This window comes from Pinus tabuliformis, chromosome 5_2 (genome assembly GCF_031772625.1).
Source record: "Pinus tabuliformis cultivar Carrire ecotype Pingquan chromosome 5_2, CPIR1, whole genome shotgun sequence".
Classification (NCBI taxonomy): domain Eukaryota; kingdom Viridiplantae; phylum Streptophyta; class Pinopsida; order Pinales; family Pinaceae; genus Pinus; species Pinus tabuliformis.
In genome coordinates this window covers 618,931,374-618,956,076 of record NC_142306.1, presented here as the reverse complement: position 1 = coordinate 618,956,076, position 24,703 = coordinate 618,931,374, and the positions used below count along the sequence as shown (strand labels likewise).

Here is a 24,703-nt window from a genome sequence, read left to right as displayed (position 1 = left end):
GAGAAGAAATTATTTTACATAGAATATGAAGAGCAGGAAGAAAAATATCAATAAACATCAAAAGAAGAAGATATACGCCAGGACCCCACCCCAGAGAAAGAAGAAACGAATCAGACCATATCTTGTAAAGCATTGGCAAGAATTAGCACTCCTCGAACTCTCAAGATAGAAGGACATATCAAGAAGAAAAAGGTGCAAGAAGTGAAAGATCACATCGAGAAAAAAGAAATGAATCCAACCATATCTTGTAATTCATTGGTCGAAATTACCACTCAAACTATCAAGATAGAAAGACATATCAAGAAGAAAAATGTTCAAGAAGTGAAAGATCACATCAAGCATCAAGAAATGAATCCAACCATATCTTGTAAAGGATTGGAAGAAATTACCACTCCTCAAACTCTAGAGGTAGAAGGACATATCAAGAAGAAAAAGGTTCAAGCAATGAAAGGAAGAAATGGGTATAGTATTGAAAAGGTTCTCTCCCATTATGCTATTTTAAATTGGCAATTTTCTCCTTTGGATTTCAAGGAGATCATTTGGGAAAGTCCACCATATGGACTTGACCACTAACCCTTTTTTTCTAAAATGGCAAGAAGTCTCTATTACTCAAGTGCTCTTTTCCGATTATTCCCAAACAACTCATTTATTAATTAAATAAAATTTAATTCCACAATCCATAATTTCAATCTTGGCTTCCATAGCCATTAATCTCAAATAATAATTTAATAATCTAAAAATAATTGTGTCTTCGAAAAACAAAATATAAAGATATCACAAGCCACCCATTCTTGCTTAATATGTATGATTTCTTCTGTCATAAATACATTACATCGTGAATCTAGAGATAAAGATGGTCAAAAATATATATGATTTCTTCTATCATGAATACATTGCATCATGAATCTAGAAGTGGGGATGGTAAAAAATAACATGACACATTTAACCAAAAAAAAAAAAACTACACCAAAATCAACTCCTCCAATGTAATCTTGGAGATATACAAACTTACTTTGCATTGGTCAAATCAATTCTTATTCTTAATAGCCAACCTAAGGAAATTAAAGGTTCAAAATGGATAATTATTAGTTATTAGTTATGCTTCATTAATCTTGCTTCTAATCCTATTGACTAACCCTATCTAATTATGTAGCGACAAGCTCCTTAATCTATAACCAAAAAAAATAGCTTTCCATATTATACTCGAACTCGTTACTCTGAAGCAACGCGTCATTTTCTTTCCTCTTAATCACCTCACAGGGACTCGAACTCACGACACACCAGCAGGTCACATGAACCACCCGAAGCCTGTTGAGAACCAACCACTTTTCGGTTTCATTTTCAAATAAAATATACAAAGACAAATTGACCGTATTCACAGGAAAATCTGGTTTGCTAACCGATTAACTGATTTATTAGATTTTGATTATAACTGCAACATTTTTTTTTTAATCATTATACATGTAAACTGATTCATCACTTTTATTTAAGAAAAACCATATTATCTAAACTGGTTGGTGATCCATAAGTTATTAACTTGGTTCCTTCGGAGCAAGACAAAATCTTAACGAAACAAAATCAGTTTTAAGACATACTCAAACCTTTAACTTTTTTGATTTATTCCAACTTTAATTTAATTTTTCATTCTATTTTATTTTAATTTATATGTAATATTTTCTTTTTAAATTTTGCTCTTAAATGATTAAGAACAAAATTGCTTAAAGAGACCAGTGAAGGCAAACAAGAACCCAAGTTCTTAATGTAATAACTGGTAAAGTAGTGTGGTTTGTTATGTCAGTTAATATACAAAAAAATACCCACTTCGAACCTGGACTCAAACAGTGATTTTTCAATTTTCAAACAAACTGTTTTCTATTTTTCAGATAAGATAAAGCTTAAAGGTTGCAGCAAAATTTAATGGTCCCATTTCGAACCTGGGCTCAGACAATCAACGAAGATTAAGCTTAAATGTTACAATGTGGCCTGGCCTAAGCATTCACAAATTAAAAATGATAAAACTAATGTTGCTGAGGTTAATAAAAAGGGGACACGCCCGGTGGGACTCGAACCCACAATCGCCTGATTAGAAGTCAGACGCCTTATCCATTAGGCCACGGGCGCAACGATGATTCAAATATAATTTTATATTATTTTATTCCATAAATGTCGCAAAGAAATATGCAATTCCTTGACACCACGACCACCTCTGCAATCAATCGATCAGAGTTGTTCGGCAGTTGTCGCGTAGGTAAAAAATCTGATTACTCGCATCATGGAAAGTAAGAGAGTATTGAAACGACACAAGTTTGATTTTGTTATGACATTTCATTTTTAAAAAAATGAAAAATATATATGTCTGAAATACAATATTTGCAATAGAGAAGATGATAAATGAATAAAAATAAAAACAGAAGATAAAAATCAGATTTAATTAAAGCAATGAATTAGTCAAAATTTGGGTTTGATAGCCCTAAATTTTGTACAGCACAAGGTTATTTGGGAGCGGGAGCGAAAACGGGGAGCAAGAGCGGGAGTAGCATTTTCAGAAGCTCCCTTTTGAGAGCTATTAGGGGAGTGAATTTTTATATAATATATATATATTTTTTAATATTTTGATGCATATATGTCAACAAAAGCATGTAAAATGATGATTTAAATATAAAAAGCATAAAAAACATAGATTGAACCATATAACAAAAATCAGCTAGAAGTTATAATCTTCATCAACCATGTCCACGAGTTAGTAACATACAACATATTGAGTCTCATGATTCATCAATCTTAAAGTTTCAAGCTTTCAAAATTCAATATATAACAATTATCATCATTGATCACCAAAGTTGTACTTGTAAGCTTAAGTGTAACCATTACAACAAATAATATCTAACATGAAATGAAACAACTTTCAACTTTCACGAAGCATCATATTCATAATTCATTACCAATGAGTAATAATTGCCAACTTCAAACTTAAATTGTCATATATTGTTTACAAAAAATATCATAATAAATATGAAAGAGTCAACATTTATAAAAACTACTTGAAACTAGAAAAGACAAGTAAATATATTATCTATTGTTAATTCTTGGACCTCTTGCCACAAGAAATGTCTAATTTCTGAGCATGTCGTGGTACTATTGGTGGTCTTCTAGAAGTTTCCTCCTACATAGTCGCACGACTAGAACCAGAAGGCACATGAGCTCCACGTGAGGATGTAGATGGAGGCGGCGACAACAAAGGAACAATAGTTGGACTCGAGCACTGGCATTGCTACTGGATGGTGGGGGTGGCATGGTTGTTGTTGCTTCATCATCATCTCTCAAAAGTTATGCTTCCAATTCTTCAAGATGTATAGTGTCATTCTCCAAATTATCATCCTCTGGGTGGTTATCCCAAATTTTATATGTTGGATCCTCATAAGCCTGATCACATTAATGACTCAACAACCTCAAGTTGTAGTGCACATAAACTAAGATTTCTACTCGGTTTTCATTGAGTTTGTTTCTTCTCACATTATGTATGAAGTTGTAGGTGCTCCAACACCTCTCTGCAAAAGAAGTATTTACAACCTGTGAGATAATTTTTTTTGCCAATTTTGGCAAAAGTCCCATGCCGCCTTATGCTTCCTACCATGTGAGAGCATCAAATATGTCTATATCTTCCATTGCTTGCAAAGAACCAAACAAACCAGTGAAATTGAAGTATCTACTTAATTCAAGACGCAGATTAGCACACTCCTCCCTATCAGGGACTAGCTTGTCTAATGCTTTCATATATCCCTCTTATACCTCTGGATATGTATGGGGTTTCGCCCTAACCCCACCCCCAGGTGCAAGTTGGCCCAACCAAGATGGAGAGTAGTATTTTAGCATAAGGATATACGCCAAGGCATGTACTGGAGCATTAAGTTTATTCCATAGTGTACACACACAATTGTGAATCATTGTATACAAGTTGGGATCATCTTCCTGAACAATATCTTTTATTTACCTCAACATGGTATCTATCTGCTCATACACCTCCCAAATCACTGGTTTATCTGTATCTGCAAAACGAATCATGCTATAAATGGGCTTGGTGGATTGCAATACTTGCCTCACACGTGCCCAAAACAGACCATCAAGAATAGTCTCCTCCACCTGTTCAAAACCTTGCTTGTCAGTTGCATTTGTAGCCCTATCATTTAATACCTACATTGTGGACTTGATACCATGATAGCCAATGACTCTCTTACCTTCAAAAGGCGCTTGAAGGTGAGGTAATAGCTAGCAAATCTAGTCTTTGCAATATTCAACAACTCCAATCTTGAGTGACTGCGGAAAATACCATGGATATTGCTATGATTTGTAATAAATTTTATCATTTGTTTGCCTCTCTTGTACAAATCACCGATCCATTTGCATTGTTGGTTTTTGTTCTTAATAATATCATGCATCAAAAGGTTCATTATGTGAACCAAACACCTAGACCAAAATATGTTGGGGTCTTTCTCCTCAATAATTTCTCTCAATGCCTTACAATTAGCAACATTATTAATGATGACTTGGATGACATTGTATGGCCCAATACGTTCAATTGTTTCAAGTAATGGTTCTGCAATGTTGATGTCAGCATTGAACGTCTCTTAGTAATCATATTCTAAAAGGAAGATGGCACTACTAACAGACACAACAAGAAAACTTATCAATGGATTGCCTTTTAAATTTGTCCATCCATCAGATGCAATGGATACCCCATGCTCATTCCAAGAATTTATCATTTTACCCAAAGAATGTGATAATTTTGCTTTTTCATGATCAAGTCCAATGACTCTAGCCTTGCCATATCCAGGGCTCTTGTATCCTTTGGGGGCATCATTAATGGCAAAAACCATTTCATGCCAATAAGGTGAGCGAAGAACATTGAATGGTATCCCACATGCATAGAGAAACCGATAAATTTTTGAATCCACATCATTCCTACACCCTTTGTTAAGGAAATATGATATGGTTCTATGCCTTAAAGAGATGTTTGTTCTTGTGCCTCCATATCCACTGTCATGGGAGGATGTTGAAGGAGTTCTTTGTGCATGTGGTTGTGAGTTATGTTCAAAGAAACCCTTTGATTTTTTGGATTTGTATTGGGCTTCCTCCTCTTCCCTTATGTATTTGGCTATTTCTATTACTGGCACACTTACACAAGCTTTGATTCTTATTGGTTTATCTCCATCCCATGACCTTTTCCCATAGAGGTTCTTTCTGGCACGAGTGTATGAACCTGTGTACATTTCGTTACAATGGTTGCATGTAAATTTAGTGGTTCCACCCTCTTCCCCACTTCAAACTTAGTAACGTATATCCACAATGGGGTTTGGTCTTGTTTAGTTTTTGGGGCCTCATCATATCCACTCTCTTCCTCCTCACCAAGGTACTCCTCTCCAGGGTTTTCATCACATCCACTATAACCCACTTCTTCATCCTCTTCTTCATCATGATCAACCCTCCTTCTACTCTACAACACCATAATAACCAAAAAAGGAACTAACAAGAACAAAATGCCAAGCCATATAGCCATGATGTTTGAAGTTTTGAGTCTGCAAAAAAATGGAGGAATGGGAATTGGAAATAGAGAATTTTTATTTATTTATTTAGAAATGAACATAAAAAAACAAAAATGCTAGATTAGAGTGTAGATCATACCTCTTTGACCTTCAATCCCAAGCTCCAATCTCCCTTGCAAGCTCCTCAATCTCCTCCAAGCTCCTCTCTCTTTCTCTCTCCAAGCTCCAAACTCTCTCTTTCTCTCTCCAACTTAGACAAATGGGTGAATAATGGGAGGGGGGAGGGTCTTTTTAACCTTTCCCCCTTCCCTCCCCTCCCTTTCCTATCCCTCTCTGTCTACCAACCGTCGCCTCCCTCTCTCCATTGCACGGCCTTTTTTCGGCACCAATGGGAGTGCTTTTTTAAGAGGGGGAGCGATCGAGAGTGATCGCTCCCTAAGCGAAGGGGAGCGATAAAGGAGTGATCACTCCCGACCTCTCCCCTAATCATTCCCTCAAAAATAGGGAGAATTTTTTTCAAAGGGAGTGCGCTCCTGAAATCGCTACCATTCAGGAGTGCGCTCTCAAGGTAGCTCCCAAGCGGAGCTTGAATTGGGTGTAGATTTGTGGGGGGTTGGGTAGCTCCCCCACAACCTTGATATAGCATAAGCTTCAACAAATAATAGGAAACAAAGAGAGATTGTTGCCAGAAAATGTACAACAACAACTGAGATATGCAGAATAATTGAGTTGTAAAATAGAGGTTGGTTGTATTAATAATGAAAAAGTATAGCCAAAATCTTGAAAGGAAAACTTCTGCTAAAACTTTTGACCAATCTCAACACAAAAACTACTGCAATGTAAATTAAATCATATATAATAGCTCGGAAAACAAACAAGTATGGCAGCTGATTGAAATCCTTCATGCTAGTACATATATGGGTGGCTTGTTCTTTGCGAAATGATAGTTGTTAGAATTGGTTAAAAGATGACCGGAGATTTAAACAATAATGAAATTAAACAAAAATACAAGATACCTGAAAAGTTTCCTTGAAAATATTAATGGGGCCACACTAATTTGTCTCTCCTTGGTGAAGTAAGACTGTTGTCACCATCAAAATTAACTTCTAACTTTAAGAAATTAAAATCAGAGGATGAAATGACAAACCAGAAATTTTATAGCATACTCCTCTTCACAGTTCTCTCTCTCCTGCCTTCATAGATCCTTCCTTCTTTTAAAGGACTTGAAAACAGTTTGAGAAATTTCTCCCTTTTAAAGAATTGTATTAAGTTTCATTTCTAATCCAATTGATTAGAAAGTGGGAGGAGGGATGTTCTAAAGGAAATAATTAGCTTATGAAACTTTTAAATGTTGACTCTAATAGGTGGGACCTTTGTTTCCATTGATTGTGTTTGATAATTTATTTGTCTTAAATATATAAATAAAGAAACCTCGTGACCAAACAATTTTGCCCCATAATAATATCATACCATAGTCACAATAATATCATATCAAAGAGCATATCCATGTCTTATCTGCAACCAATAAAAATATATGCTACATCATCAAACTTCCTTCACATATGATATCACGTCAAAATCAAATTTATTTCGCATAAATCAAAACCTTGTGTATCCCAACGCTCCTTTTTTCTCCATAATTATAATCCATATATATCAAATGTGCCATCAAATATGTATAAATAGAGTGTTGTATTTATGATAAACAAAACTTCACATGCATAAATGTGTGTCTCTTCCTTTAAACAAAAACTCATACCATAAATAAAATAGAATATTATAAATATCCATATGTTTGTGCAATGAAAAGTACCAAAGAAAAACTGAAGTAATTTTCATCATAGATCAACCCGTCAATGATAATAATCCATAAACATTCCAAAAATATGTTGCAAGTATTGATAAACTATTGCCCCTGTTTGTGTGATGGAGCAAATTTTTCCTATTCCTCTTCCTGGAGAGGGTGAGACGTGACAAAGTGTGAAGAGTCATGTGAAGAATTAGAAAGAGTGACTTGGGCTTTCTGTCTCTTGTCACTCATAACAAGTTGAGGAATGATTGCTTGCTTGGAAGACTGACCAATGGGATTAGCAAACATAGTAGGTTGCTTAGAGACTTATTGAGCAGATGGAGGATGTTCACTAACAAGTGTGGAAGGTTGTGGTATTGTGCATGGAGAGTGGACTAAACGTGAAGCATCAGATTGTAAATGACATTTTCCTCAGGAGGAGGGGGCAAAGAGGCAATAGGCCAGCATTAGACAGAGTGCAAAGGCTATGCAGGGATTGTATTTTTCCAACCATCATTGTTTGGGAGGAAAAGAGGAGAAGATGCATGTGGTGGCACATGAATACCAATGTTTGGCACATGAGGAATAAGGTGTTGTTGAGGTTGATGTTTAGGTTGATCTAAAATATTAACAACACTAGTATGGAGAAATTGTCTCAGTTCTATTGAATCAACATTGAAATGAATTGATATTCATGGTCTTTTGTCCCTTCTTACCCCTAAATTCTAGTTCTTGTTTCCTCCCCCTATACTTCTACCCCTGCCTATATTCCTATTAAATAAACTCATAGTGGAAATGAATTCACAAAGTTACTAACATGTAGTAAAAATGTGGAATTCCTCATTAACAGAGAACAATAATCTGAGATTGAAAAATCAATAACGAGGAGACAATATTAAGAAGGAAAGGGAACGAGATTGGCAAGTTGTAACAATTTGTTCACAAGTCCATAGGGAACAAATAGAAAGATTTTACTTTCTCAAAAGACAGAGACAAGAAAAACACGTTTAGGTGTTGGACCAACTTGTCATATCCAAAATTCACAGAGGCGGGAATGACACTGGTCTTCACTTTTTGTGTTCACAAATATGCAAGATATATATTTTGTTATTAAAGAACAAAACCATACCATATGAAATGGCACATTATGAACATGGAATTAAGAGTAGTTGCAAATACATATTGAACATAAGTATGACATGATAAAAAAAAATTGATTCATATAACATATCGAGGGATCTTGTCCTGATGATGAACCACATAGGTTGGTTCGAAACACGTCGACCTAAATCTTCCGATGTGATTTCTTTCGAAAATGTTTCTAATATGCATGAACATTGTCAAATATCCTAATGAATACGCACATTTAATAGAGATGTAAGCATAATAGCAATTTGAAAAACATAATTGTAGTTTTGATATAATTTCTCTTGATGTTGGAGGAAGGGAATAGAAACCCTTGCGCATGACATCATTGTGGTTTTTTCCCAAGGCTTCATTGCCTCAAAGGCTCCCATGAATGGAAAATTCAACTAGTTATAATCAAATTAGGGTTTTGACAGAGATTTTAAAAGAATACGATAAACCCATTTGTTTATTAGGGTTATAAATGAGGATAAATAACTTAATTAGCCCCTAGAGTTATTAACAATGCAATGGTTATGAAAACAATATAACATACAAACCAACATCACTAGATATGTCGAAAGGGAATGTAGGTTTATAAAAACCATGCAATTCAGGTTTTCCATTAAAACGGAGGTAACCCAAAATTGCTTGTCTCACCACGATAAGCAATTCCAGGTGAGAATTTGAACAAACTAATGTTTGGTGTTGCATGCACAAGGGTTTCCTCGAAGGTGTTGCACCATCGTAAAACAAAAAATCAAAATCAAAAATAGCTTCTAAAACCATATACAAAGATTCCACACAGTGAACCAAACTTCATTGTTATATAGCATGAGGGAAATCTATCTTCTTCCTTTTTTCATATATTAAGTGATACTAAGACGTTGGGGACTATGCTTTAGACTGAAAAAAAAACTATACCAATGTAAATTCAAACAAGAATGGGAACAAGGTTTATGTAGGAAAAATACTCAGATAATGTTCAATTTGTTGACAGAAGAAGACCATTTTAAAACATACCCGGTAAGAAATTGTGCTTAAAGAAGAACTTTGAGTTGCTACGCCACATGAATGTGTTTTGATACCTCGTTTCCTAGGTTCATAACTTAAATTTGTAAAATTCCTTTTGCATAGTGATAGAATTCAGGTATTAAAGGATGAAAACCCTTTGAAATCTAAAGGAAGGAAAAAATGAAGTGCATGGTTCGAGGAGGTGGTCGTAGTGATAGTGAGTAAATGAAATAATAAAGTTCGGATTAGAGTGTTCCATGTTGTTTAATATGCCCCTAACCCAATGTATGTCAACTCATCATGTGAGCGAAACACTAACCTTCAAATCAATTTAGCCGATAACCTTGTCAAAAGAAATCATGTAGACAACCAAGTCACCTTCATGGCATTGACTCAAATCATATATCGTTGTCAACGAGAGATATGGCATGTTAAATGATGCATCAAATCCTATGGCGATGATCAGATTATTTAATATCAATGTCTCGGTCGAGCTGCATATAACTGTCACCCACTGATAAATCATTTGGTGAGACGAATTTAACCTTAGGTTTCGTGGATGTTAATATATCACATATGCCAAGTGTTGTTGCATTGGGTGGAAAAACATAACCATAACATATACATAGTATGTACACCATACTGTATGCCAGGAGACTTATAAAATAAGTCACCAACACTTACATTCATGATTCGTGCCTTCTAATAACCTCAATAAGACTCTCTTTGCATATGTATATGACATGTATGAGATAATGTAACCAAGGCATTGTTTAGCGAATAAAACATTTTTCTAAGCATATAAATATATACACATACACATAACCCTCCATATGCCACCATCTTTGTATCACATATATATAATATATGTATTTTTCAAGGCTCAAATGATTGTAGCACAAAAAGAAACCTTCAAATCGTGTGTAATCTATTAGCATATTTTGACAAGAAATTTCATCCAGGTAAATCAAGATATGTACTGCTTTCAAAATTTTTGAGTAGAGGGTTCCTTTTAAGGAAGGGTACCCTACTAGGTTAATTATATTTATATATATAATAAGGAGGGATTAGTCAAGGGTGGTTGCAATGGTTTGCCAAAGTTAATTATCATTAACAAGTGTCAAAAACCTTTATTTGGCAGCGGGGACGAGGGGTTGTGTCTGACATCTCTGGCATTTTCATGGAGTCTCAAAGCTTTTGAAGACATAAAAGAATTATTTTTGGATAGATATATCAAATATGTAGTTCAACAATGAAGAATCATGCATTAAGAAGGATTAAATTTCTTAAAGTGTGTGTATATTAAAACGACCAATGTAAATGATAAGCATTAGATTGCCTTTACTATTCACAAGATGTTCATTTATAATACACTGTACATGACTGTTGGATTCATCTTCCAATGTCTCTTGGACTCCGGTGGCTGTTCACATTCCACACCAACCCATAGAGGATTAGGTGTCCAACATTCCCCCCCTTAATTCGAAGGGATATTAATGAGTCCAAGAAGAGAGTTGTAATACAAAATGTGCAAAATTGCATGGCAGAACTAGGATGAATGTGCTCTTAGAAATGTTGGTATAAGGTGGGTGGTTTAAGGATGACCACCAACACTGGAACACTTAGTGCAGTTCCCGGAACTCTTCCAAATATGGCATGAAGCTGAGGTCTTCTGCTAGAAGAAGTGCTCCTCATGTTTTGAAGAGGGAAACCTTCAACCTTGAAAGGGAGGCCTCACCCCGCATAAAAAGGGAGAACCTCAACCTAAAAAGGGAGGTCTCAACCTGTGATTCTTTAAGGATGACCACCAACTCTGGAATTCTTAATGCAATTCCTGGAACTCTTCCAAAACTGGTAAGAAGTTGAAGTCTTATGCTAGAGGAAGTGTCCCCAATTCTTTGAAGAGGCATCACCAACTGAAGGCATGCTCAGGGGCATCTTTGTCTCTGGCTACAACTCTGAATCTGGTATGGCAGGTTGTGGCTCAGGCTTGCTTGATGTGGCTTTGAAGCTTGTAGATGACCATCACTTCTCCCCCTGTCAGATACAAGGTGAGATGATGGAGAAAACTCAACTGCAAGATTGTTCAATACTCTAGAACAAGTTCAGACATATGACTGAAATATCTTCTTGGTTGTTGAAGCCCATTGCCAAGAAGTGATCCATCCAATATGAATCTTTGTTCTTTCAAGAGGCTTGTTTCTGAAGCATTTGTTTGAAGAGTGAGTGGTTTTATGACAGTGCTTACATGGATGAAGATCAAAACAATGATCTTTCATATGGCCAACTCTTTCACAATGTTGACATTTCACAATCTGTTGTTGTTGTTGTGGAAGAGGAGCAGAATCTGGAACAGGTGAAGGTGAACCGCTATGAAGAAACCCAACACTATGAAATTTGATGGGTTTTAAGTAATCTGGAATATGAAAGGAAATATCCTTATCATATCCAAGCACTGTTCTGTGCTTGTTATGGACAAACTCTTCCCAAGGTCTGATGAATGACTTTGGAAGTGCAAGCTGAATTTCTGCACCTTTTTTCACATCTGCGCCTAAAATGGGTACTACATCTGAATCAACTGTAACAATATTGAATTGTTGTTTATGGGAATCTGTTTCAATGTTCTAAACAGAAACAGGTTCAAAATGATGACTACACTTTTGCTGAAGCTCATCTCACTGGAACTGAGATTCTAGTTGCAAAAATTCAATCTTTTCATGTGCATTCTGCAGACATTTTTTGATATCGAAAAGATTTTCCTTGTTGATGTTTACCATCCCATCGACAGTGCATTGTATCAAAGTATTTAATAAATCTAATACATCATAAATTAGATCCATTTTCGGGGCTTTAACATATAGACTCAATGTTCTAATCAGCCAACAGCAATCACTGTGATTCACTTCACATGGTGGTTGAACGAAGGTTCCAATGTTCAATATATATCATTATATACCTCACGTCTCACCAAAACTTAATGCATGCATATGCTCATTTAATCATTTAAAAACACTACTTTTATGAACCATATACACTTATGCAATAGTCAATAGAGCAAGGAATCAACACATAGTCACCCACTATTCAAATAATGCCATCACTTATGACCATTAAAAAATTTGACTTATGTAAGCCTACCATAAAACATGTATCGGCCTTCAAAATTAGTTAACACAGGGGTATACAATACATACCACACATATAAAAGTAACAATGGCTTTCAAAGGAACATATTGGCATTCAATATGGGCGCACTTAATATTCCAATGCACTTAGTTTCAGCATATACCTCACATCAAAAAAGTATTCATCGGTTTCTCGAATTCAGTACCATTTTCTCCCAAATCCACTTAGTTATCGCCCATTTCCAATCCAAATTTCAAAATTCTGCGCTTCTTATTTTGTCACTGCTATTCTACTTTACTCTATTCCACTCTGCGCAATGTAACAATGCTCTCTCTCAAGCAGAATGATGAATCAGTTCGAGATTATTTTATATGGGAGCTGAGTAAGATCTAGCTGAGAGGCTTTTCAATTGGACTCCACATTTCAACGGACACGTAATGGGGAGAGATCTGAGGAGGGTAATTATCATTGACGACACCCCCATTTCCTATGAGTTTCAGCAGACCAATGTCGTCCCTATCATATCTTTCCAGGGTCTGAACACTGACACGGAGCTCAAAGCAATATTGTTGTATCAATATTGCTTATTTTTCTGCATCAACATCCTCCAACATTTGAAGGGGCTAAAATTGTTATAAGAGTTGTGCGCAGATGCAACGAGCTTTGCAAAGTAGTTAAATGGAGCAATATGAAGGGGATGATAAACCTAAGAATGCAGTGGCACCCGTAGTGTCAAATGATAACACCTCACATTCTGGGAAATATGAAAGCCGAGTAAAGGGGAAGAGCAACGTCAGCTAAATTTCTTCAATGGGATTCCCGCATACAGTCAAAAGCAGAGAAGAAGTGCTAGTTTAGGCCCAGCTAAGCATCTAAGACTTTCAAAGATTGCTCGAAAGGGAGTAGAAAATGAGCATGTATTGCAAAATATTAGGAATGGGTCAGGCAAAAAATGTGAACAACAATAGTCCCTGGGCTGTGACGAGAGTGTGCACTGATTGCAAGACCGTCAAGACTCCGCTTTGGCAAAATGGACCGCAGGAACCCAAGTCTATGTGTAATCGGTCTAAGACAATGAATAGGACGATGCTCCCTTCAATGATGCACCAACCATGGATTCATTGCAGATTTCCAAATGCATCGGCCTTTAGAAGCTATTCAAGAAATGAAAAGACAAGAATGATTCCAAGATGCAAGCAGGTATCCTTGCGAAGATCTATAGTGCCTTTGCAAATGGGATACTTTGAATGCATATGGGAACCTGGCCGTATCACTAAAGTTAACCTTCCTAGTGAGTCAAATGAAGGATCGATGCCAAGAACATTTGCCTAACCAGAAATTTTGAAACAAGATTGTCAATTTCGATCTAGGGAAATTGGCCAATGAGGGTTTTTCCTGCTTAGTGGAGCGTTAGGGTAGAATTGTTAGACTGGAAGTTACAGACCTGATAGGGGTGGAAGAAGTAATGTTTCTGACAGCTACATAGACAGGGATGTCAGGGAATGTTTTGTCAGGCCACACAGTTCGGTTGACAGAGTTCTAACATCTCAGTAATAAGCACAGAAAATTCAGGCTCTGATTGCATATCTGAATGGAAGAACAGACAGACAACGAATTAACAAAGCGTTATGGGAAGTGAGCAGAAATGACATAACTAAAAACAATGGCTCATATTTGGGCAGGAAATTCAGCTGGAATGTAGCTTAGAAGTGCAGGACTGAAATGCACAGAAAAGACCACAAAATTAGTGGCAGATTTGAGCAGGGCCAGAATTGGCCGGCTCTGATACCATGTCAGGTATACATGGAATGTAAACAACTAATATAAATGACAAGCATTAGATTTCCTTTACTATTCACAATATGTTCATTTATAATACATTGTACATGAATATTGGATTCATCTTCCAATGTCTCTTGGACTCTGGTAGTTGTTCACATTCCACACCAACCCATAAGGGATTAGGTGTCCAACAGATATAATTTTGCTAATTTATTTTTTATTGTTGGCATTATGACACAGGTTTGGCGCTATGACACAGGTGTTGTCCTTGATGGCAACTCACTCAGATGACAGATCATAGTTCAGGATCACAGAATGAAGGAAAAAGAGGTATACGCAGGTTCCCCTTGACCAAACCGCGTATACATGCGGGATTGTAGACCAAAAGGCGCGTATGCATATACACGCACTTTCATGCAAGGAAAAGCGCGTACATGTTGGAAAACTTGGTTTTGGTCCGTGGTATTTGGTCCATGGTATTTTGACCCATGGTATTGGTCCAAGGTATCTTGTCCAAAGTGTTGACCCTAGGTATTTGGTCCAAGGTATTGATTCTAAGTGGTTTTGGACCATGGTATTGAGTAAGGCCTAAGACTATAAAAGGAGGAGGAGATCATTAGGCAAAGGCACTCAAGCATTGAATATCTAAGGAAGAGCAAGATCTAGAATACTGGTTATTGGGTTATGGTGCATAGCTGGATCTGAATCAAGGAGGAACCTGAGCGCTTGAAGAAGGATAAGTTCTATTGATGGGTCAAGATCGTAAGGCTTGAAGAGAAGTATCTCTGCATGGTTTTGATCTTTTATCTGAATAATTGCGCATGTTGTAATCTATAAATTTGATGATCTGGGTATAACTGATGTCTGAATAAGTTGTAAAGGTTAAATCATCTTTTACAGATCTGTATGCAGGTTCAGGATAGCAAAGGCACGTATACACGCTGGTTCGGCATTTCAAAACAGCGTATACATAGGTTTGCCTTCATATAATAGCATATGAACGCAGGTTCGACACATTGAAGTAGCATACGTCTCATAAAATATGTTTTAGCTACTTCTGTTTACTGTTGCAGTGTTCTGGGTTCTGGATTGGGTTCTGGTTACTGTTACTGTATTCTGGTTACAGCATTCAGAAAAGTGATTGTTTGATTCAGTTTTGGTTGGTGCAAAGGAGATTGGTTGATGCAGATATATTTGATGTTTGATTGATGTTATTGATGGATCCAGTCTGAAAATTTATGAAACGTGGTCCCTGGAAGAAAAGAGAAGGTTGTAGCCTTCCATAGGTCAGCACCTACGTACAAGTAAACACATCAGCTAGTACAAGAGCTAAGGGTGTTGTAGCTCCCTTCCAGGAAAAGCCGGAGAACGAGAGAAGGTTGTAGCCTTCTGCCGATAGAAGCCTGTGTACTGGTATAAGGCTGCACCAGTACAAAATTTGTAAAAGAAGTTTCTTATTAAAGAAAGATAAAGACGATTGCAGCAGGTGGTTTTCACCCACATTGGGTTTCCACCTTATATCTTGTGTTCATGTGTGTGATTGCCTGTTCTGTTTACTACATCTGATTACTGGTTATATGGTTCTAATACACAGATTAAAGATCAACTAACTAAATTATAAGTTTGCAAGGTATATGCTGGTTGCTCTAAACACAGTTGTGTATACACGCAGGTTTCATTAACAGAAGTAGCGTATATAAATCTGTTTATGGAAATGAAATATTGTTAAATTGCTAATACTGATTCACCCCCCCCCCCCCTCTCAGTATTATTTCCAACAATTGGTATCAGAGCAGGTCCTTCAGAAAAAGCTTGATCGCTTGAAGGAAGATCTATCATCATGAGTACCTACGAAAGAGAGGGATCCATTAGACCACCAATCTTCGATGGGAGCAACTTCGACTATTGGAAGGTAAGAACCATAGCCTATCTTCAATCTCCTGGAGCAGAAGTTTGGGAAATTGTGGAATGAGGATACACATTTCCATCAGCAATTCCTATAGATACTGCAGGTAAAAAGAAGTATGAAACAAATTCCAAGGCTATCAACACATTATTGGGGAGTTTATCACAATCAGAATTTGTCAAGGTTATGCAGCTCAAAACCGCAAAAGAAATATGGGACAAGATCGTTATAAGCTATGAAGGAGACGATAAGGTAAAACGTGCAAAACTACAATCTCTCAGAATTCAATATGAAACTCTCAAAATGCACAATGATGAAAGTATAGCTAATTACTTCTTACGTATAGATGAGATTGTTAATCACATGAAAAACTTGGGTGAAGAGATAAAAGAAGTTACTGTAGTTGAAAAGGTTTTGAGATCCCTGTCTTCTAAGTTTGAATCAAAAGTTTCTGCCATAGAAGAAAAGTAGAATCTTCAGAGTATTACTATGACACAGCTGCACGAAATCCTAACTGCTTTCGAAATGAGAAAAGGGGGTCCATCAGATATGAGAGAAGCCACATTCAAGGCTTCAGGAAGAGAAGAGCTCAATGAATTGGGACACATTTCAGAAGGAGAGGAAGAAGCAAACTTTGTCAAGAACCTTCAACGGGGTTCTGGAAGATTCAGAGGTAAACTACCTTTCAAATGCTTTGCTTGTGGAAGAGTTGGTCATTATGCAGCCAAATGTCCTCATAAAGATAAGTTGGATAAAGGTAAGGAACCAGCAAAATGGAATAGAAAACAAAATGTAAGTAAGAAGAGCTATTATACACATGAAGATAGTGATGGTTTATCAAATAGTGATGAAGATGAACATGGTAATGATTATAGACTTTTGATGGCTTTTGAAGATGATGATTTCTTGGATGCTTTAGATGAAGATGGTCTCTATGAAGAAATTTCTAAACTTAAAATCTGTTTAGAAGAAAAGAGTATGATTATAGATACTCTGACATTCCAACTTGTTGAAAGGGAAAAACACAATGAAAAGTTAGAATGTGAAATTGTGGGTCTAAGAAAAGATATTGAGAAAACAAAAGCTCTCAATCTTAGATTTGCTAAAGGATCAGAAACTTTAGATGAAATTATCAAAGTGCAGCGTTCTCCTCTGATAAAGACAGGTCTTGGATATACAGAAGAAGCATCTCAAGCACAGAAGCCATCAACCTCCAAAAGTTATCTTGATGCAGCAAGGAGAAGTGAACAGGTTGACAATCGTCAGCAAAGGCATAAAGCAGATCACCAGGTAAATCGGGTTCAATCTACTTCAAGGATGAACAGAAGCTACAACCTACCTCAGGTAAATCATTTTGCTTCAAGAATGAATGTCAATGGAAACTACAATCATCAGGTCAGTAGATTTGATAATCATAGGAATTTCTTTAATGGCCAATGTTTTTCATGTCATAACTTTGGACACAAAGCTGCTCAATGTGTTGCTTACAAGACCATCATGACTAGAGAAGCACAAAATCAAAGGAATGTGACTGGGATCATGAAAAGGACCTACAATAACTTTTCTGCTCTTGAAAATGAAATAGAATGCTCTATCTGTAACAACTTCAGTCATGAAGATTCTGAATGTAGGAGTAAATTTCGGCAAACATCTTAGAAGGAGCAAGCTTCATTGGGTCCCAAAACATGGAGAAAGAAAGAATCGCAAATAGAAAGATGTGGTATAGCCTTGTATGCAGAAGGACAAGAAAATCAGTGGTACATCGACAGTGGATGCTTGAAACACATGACAGGTGATAAAGAAAAACTTCAGTCATATAATGCCTTAGAAAAGGAAAACAAGGTCTCATTTGGTAATGACACTCCAGCAATCATAAAAGGCAAAGGCTCCGTTCTCTTAAAATAAAAAGTTAAAGTTGGGAATGTTATGTATGTAGATGGTCTAAAGAATAATCTATTGAGTGTCAGTCAAATGTGTGATCAAGGAAATGAGGTAGTATTTCGATCAAATGGATGTGTTGTTCATGAGCTTGATACAGGAGAAACAATGATCAAAGGTGTAAGAACTCCAAAAAACCTGTACATACTCAAGGGGGGACAACAACAGTGCTACCTAAGCAAAAACGATGAACACTGGCTATGGCACAGAAGATTGGGGCATCTAAGCTTCCCTAAAATAAGAAAAGCATGTAGATACAAGGTTGTTCGTGATCTTCCAAATATCAGCATTCCAGAAAATACAATATGCAAATCATGTCAATTTGGTAAGCAAACCAGAGCACATTTCCCTGAGAAGGAAGGATCAGCTAGTAAGCCTCTTGAACTTGTTCACACTGATTTATGTGGTCCATCTAGGAAAAAGTCACCTCGTGGAGAAGAATACTTCATATTGTTCATTGACGACTTTTCCAGAATGTGTTGGATAGGACTTCTAAAGCATAAAGACGAAGCTTTCGAAAAGTTCAAAGCCTTCAAAGCTTTGGTTGAAAATGAATCAGATCGCAAAATCAAATGCCTCAGGTCTAATCGAGGAGGGGAATTTACCTTGGATGAATTCTTCAACTTATGTGAAGAACATGGAATAAGAAGGGAATTCTCTACTCCTCAACAAAATGGAGTGGTAGAAAGGATGAACAAAACTATTCAACAAATGGCTCGTGCTATGCTAGATGAGTCTGGAACTCCTGCAACCTTCTAGGGAGAAGCTGCATTTGCTGTTGTCACTATTCTCAACAAAACAAACATCCGGGTAAACAGCACTCAAACTCCACATGAACTTTGGTATGGTAAGACTCCTACTGTAAAATACTTCAAAGTTTTTGGAAGCAAATGTTACATCAAAAGGACTGATGAAAAACTTGGCAAGTTTGAACCTAGAGCAGATGAAGGCATTCTCCTTGGTTACTCTTCCCGAAGTAAAGGATACAAGTGTTATAATAAAAGACTTGGGAAAATTGTTGAAAGTATTGATGTTGTGGTTGATGAAGTAGGCAAAAATCCAAAGCAGGTAAAAACCGAAGATTATGAAGAAGATGAGGACTATCCTTCCACATCAAATCAGACAAATTCTGAAGAAGAAACCAATGAGGCACCAGAAGAACAGATAAGGGTAGAAGAAAAGACTCCATCCAGGTATGTTCAGAAGAATCATCCAGAGACTCAAATTTTGGGGCAGAAAGAGGCAGGAGTGCAAACAAGAAGAACTATTACAGAAGCTTCAAGCTATCTAGCATTGCTTTCCTCCGTTGAACCGCAAAATGTAAATGAAGCATGCAAAGATGAATGTTGGGTCAAGGCCATGAATGAAGAACTTGAGCAGATTGAAAAGAATAATACTTGGGAATTGGTTCCTAGACCTAATGATAAGAATGTCATAGGAACCAAATGGATATTCAAAAACAAGTTGAATGAAAATGGAGAAGTTATTAGAAACAAGGCTAGACTTGTTTGTAAAGGGTATGCTCAACAAGAAGGTATAGACTTTGAAGAAACTTTTGCACTTGTTGCTAGACTTGAAGCCATAAGAATGTTCCTTGCTCTTTCTAGTTTTCAGAAGTTCAAAGTATATCAAATGGATGTGAAATCTGCCTTTCTTAATGGAGACCTAGAAGAAGAAGTGTATATTGAGCAACTAGATGGATTCATCCTTGGAAATGATCCAAAACTTGTATGCAGACTTAGAAAGGCTCTCTATGGTCTAAAACAAGCTCCAAGGGCCTGGTATTATCGTCTTGACAAATACCTTCATCAACAAGGTTTTTCAAAAGGATCAGCTGATAGCAATCTATATATAAAAATTGACAATGATAAATTGTTAATACTTGTTGTGTATGTTGATGATATCATTTTTGGTAGCAATGAAGAAGCCATGAGTCAAAACTTTGCCTTGGTAATGCAGAAAGAATTTGAAATGTCCCTGCTTGGTGAGCTCACATATTTTCTTGGCTTACAAGTTCAACAAAATAAAGATGGTATTTTTTTATCACAAACCAAGTACCTCAAGAAAATCTTGAAGAAATATGGCATGGAAGATTCTAAACCAGTATGTACCCCTATGGTAATAGGATGCAGCCTCAGCGCAAATGATGAATCAACAGCAGTACATCAACCAACCTACAGATCCATGATTGGTAGTCTACTCTATCTAACAGGTACCCGACCAGACATCATGCATGCAGTGGGAATAGTTGGAAGATTCCAAGCAAATCTAAAGGAAGCACACCTTTAGGTAGTCAAAAGGATTTTCAAATATCTTCAAGGAACACAAAACTTTGGTTTATGGTATCCTAGAGATACAGATCTTACACTTCATGCATATACAGATGCAAATTGGGCAAGAAGCGTGGATGACAGAAAAAGCACTAGTGGTGGTGCATTCTATATGGGTTCCAGATTAGTGTCTTGGTTCAGCAAGAAACAAAGTTCAATTGCATTATCTACAGCTGAAGCAGAATGTGTGGCTGCTACATCTTGTTGCACACAACTCCTTTGGATGACGCAAACATTACAAGACATTCAGATCACATGTACTCCACCCATCTCCATTCTATGTGATAATACAAGTGCAATCAGTATTTCAAAGAATCCAATCATGCATTCCAAGACCAAGCATATACCTATCAAATATCATTTTCTCCGTGAACAAGTGCTTGAACAAAAGGTCAAATTGGAGTATGTTCCCTTCGAAGAACAGGTTGCTGATATATTCACCAAACCGCTACCTAGAGAGACATTTGAATATCTCAGACAGAAGCTGGGAGTAGTTGATGCATCATCTTGCTGTTGAAACCTATCTGGTTCAGAGAAAAGTGGTTGTATGTGAGTTTCATGAAGCATATCCGCGTACATACGCTGGTTGCTGTGGATACAGTCGCGTATATGTTGGTTTGAAGAAAAATAGTGGGCCAGACTCAGGATGAAAAGAGTCTGATATGGGTCTGACAGAGACCATCTAGCACAGGTTCAGGGGGAGCATATACTTCTAATAATGCATTGTTGGCATTATCTTAGAAGATCTTGGTACAATTTCACAGTTGTTTCTGATTCAGGTGGAACAGGTGCAAAGGGAGATCATGGTTGCTGGTCTGGATGGTGATTGACAGATGCTGCTGATGATAGTTGTTGATGACTATCATAGTCTTGTTTTAGATATTTTTTCTCTATGTCATGTATATCTTTTATTATCAAGGTCATGTAACGACCTATTTTGTTTCCCCACTATGCCTGGGATGGATGATGTAATGTTCTTGTTTTATCATGTATAAACTTTTGGTGTATCCCCACTTGGTTGGGTGGATGAGTCAATCTTGGTATATCCCCACTTGGTTGGGAGATGGATGTATGTATGAGTCTTTGGTGATAGGAAGGTCATTTATGATGTATAAAGTCATGTTCTTCTTGTAGAACATCTTTTTGCAGACCTTGCTTACAGTCAAGGGGAGCATGATCAACACACTTCAGCATATCAGAGAATTCAGCATGTACTCAGGGGGAGCATAACCCTTTGCCCTTGATGACAAAGGGGGAGAGTGACTTGGGGTTGCCATCAAGTCCAAAGGGGGAGATTGTTGGCATTATGACATTGGTTTGGCACTATGACACAGGTGTTTTCCCTGATGGCAACTCACTCAGATGACAGATCACAGTTTAGGATCACAGAGTGAATGAAAAACAGGTATACGTAGGTTCCCTTGACCAAACCGCGTATACATGCGGGATTGCAGACCAAAAGGCGCGTATGCGTATACACACACTTTCATGCAAGGAAAAGCACGTACATGTTGGAAAACTTGGTTTTGGTCCATGGTATTTGGTCCATGGTATTGGTCCAAGGTATCTTGTCCGAAGTGTTGACCCCAGGTATTTGGTCCAAGGTATTGATTCTAAGTGGTTTTGGACCATGGTATTGAGTAAGGCCTAAGACTATAAAAGGAGGAGGAGATCATTAGGCAAAGGCACTCAAGCATTGAATATCTAAGGAAGAGCAAGATCTAGAATACTAGTTATTGGGTTATCGTGCATAGCTGGATATGAATCAAGGAGGAACCTGAGCGCTTGAAGAAGGATAAGTTCTATTGATGGGTCAAGATCGTAAGGCTTGAAGAGAAGTATCTTTCTGTGGTTTTGATCTTTTATCTGAATAATTGGTGCATGTCGTAATCTATAAATCTAATGATCTGGGTATAACTGATGTCTAAATAAGTTGTAAAGGTTAAATCATCTTTTACAGATCTGTACACAGGTTCAGGATAGCAAAGGCACGTATACACGTTGGTTCGACATTTCAAAATAGCGTATACATAGGTTTGCCTTCATATAATATTGTATGAACGCAGGTTCAACACATTGAAGTAGCGTACGTCTCATAAAATATGTTTTAGCTACTTCTGTTTACTGTTGCAGTGTTCTGGGTTCTAGATTGGGTTCTGGTTACTGTTACTGTATTCTGGTTACAGCATTCAGAAAAGTGATTGTTTGATTCAGTTTTGGTTGGTGCAAAGGAGATTGGTTGATGCAAATATATTTGATGTTTGATTGATGTTATTGATGGATCCAGTCTGAAAATTTATGAAACGTGGTCCCTGGAAGAAAAGAGAAGGTTGTAGCCTTCTATAGGTCAGCACCTATGTACTAGTAAACACATTAGCTAGTACAAGAGCTAAGGGGGTTGTAGCTCCCTTCCAGGAAAAGCTGGAGAACGAGAGAAGGTTGTAGCCTTCTGCAGGTAGAAGCCTGCGTACTGGTATAAGGCTGCACCAGTACAAAATTTGTAAAAGAAGTTTCTTATTAAAGAAAGATAGAGATGATTGCAGCAGGTGGTTTTCACCCACATTGGGTTTCCACCTTATATCTTGTGTTCATGTGTGTGATTGCCTGTTCTGTTTACTGCACCTGATTACTGGTTATATGGTTCTGATACACAGATTAAAGATCAACTAACTAAATTATAAGTTTGCAAGGTATACGCTGGTTTCTCTAAACACAGTTGCGTATACACGCAGGTTTCATTAACAGAAGTAGCGTATATAAATCTGTTTATGGAAATGAAATATTGTTAAATTTCTAATACTGATTCACCCCACCCCCCCCCCCTCTCAGTGTTATTTCCAACACACACACACACACATATATATAACATGTTAACTAAGAATTACACATTTTTTTCATATTCAATAATACACAAATGAAATGAAATGTTTCAGTGAGAAGAAGACATTGAAATATTTTATTTATGGTACATATTAAATTTGTTTGTTGTTGTTATTAATATATATTTAAATGTTATATGTCACTTTATATTAAGAATCGAAAAAATTACACATCTCAATTGTACCAGGAAACATAAAAAACCTATCAATGAAATAAGAAATTTTTTACTTTTAATTACTTTCACCCCATATCCAATTTATTATGGAAATCCAAAAGAAAAATTCTCTTTCATTTTTGGATATTCTCATTTTTGATAAATCTAATGGTGCCCTTACCCACCAAGTTAATAGGAAAAAAACTCACAAGATAGATATCTTCATGTCCATTCGCACGATCACTCATTCCAAACCATTGTCTTTCTAGAAATTTCAATTATTCTAAGTCATTTGAATGTGTGATCCTCATTTCCTTGAGAAAGAAAATCTCTCCTTACAAAGGCCATTATAGCCAATGGTTACTCCATCTCTTATATCAATAAAGCCTTTCACTCAATTCACCATTCTAAATCTGGAAATTCCTTGTCCTCTTCTTAGCCCTTGGCTCTAGTTCTCTTCCCAACATCCCAAGAACCACAAACCAAATTTTCCTTGAATAACCAATATGTAATTACAGGTGACATAGTTTTCCTTGAAGAGCCTAGATCGCTGGAGGAAGCCATCAGAAAGTTGAAACATTATTATGAGAAATCAAAGCACACGACTGAGTCTAAGCATAATTGAAAAGGTAATGAGAAGAATAAAGGAAATTATGTTAAGAAGAGATAAAAACCTCGGGATACAGATGAAAAGGAGAATGCAACATCGCACAAGAAGTTTAATGCAGCTGATAGAGGGCACTGATTTCAGTATGAGGAGCAGAATAAGGGTGATGGAAGGAAGCTTTTACAACATTGGACTTTTGGCGAGGATAATCTAGGAGAGATTGTCCACAACATCAGGGTGGAAGACCGCATATTTACAGTGCTCAAGAGGCACAGACAGTTGGGGATGTTGGACAGAGTATTCCTCATATTTATGTAGCTTTGGATAATTGGCAGGTTGATCATCATGCATCTATTATCGATCATATGGAAGGTAAGATTTGTGATCAATTTGTTTCTATATTGATTGACCCTGGATCTAACTATAGTTATATCATCCTTGACTTGGTGGATAAGTGTGGTTTGAAAAAATAAGTGCATGCGGAGTCTTGGTTAGTTCTATTGGATACAAGT

General features: G+C 36.9%; 1 non-coding gene across 1 annotated transcript; it reads right to left on the bottom strand.

The window, feature by feature from the left end:
• Positions 1 to 2,048: 2,048 nt before the first annotated feature.
• TRNAR-UCU (transfer RNA arginine (anticodon UCU)) lies at positions 2,049 to 2,121 on the bottom strand. The gene has a single exon. It is a non-coding gene; the product is annotated as a tRNA-Arg (tRNA).
• Positions 2,122 to 24,703: the final 22,582 nt, after the last annotated feature.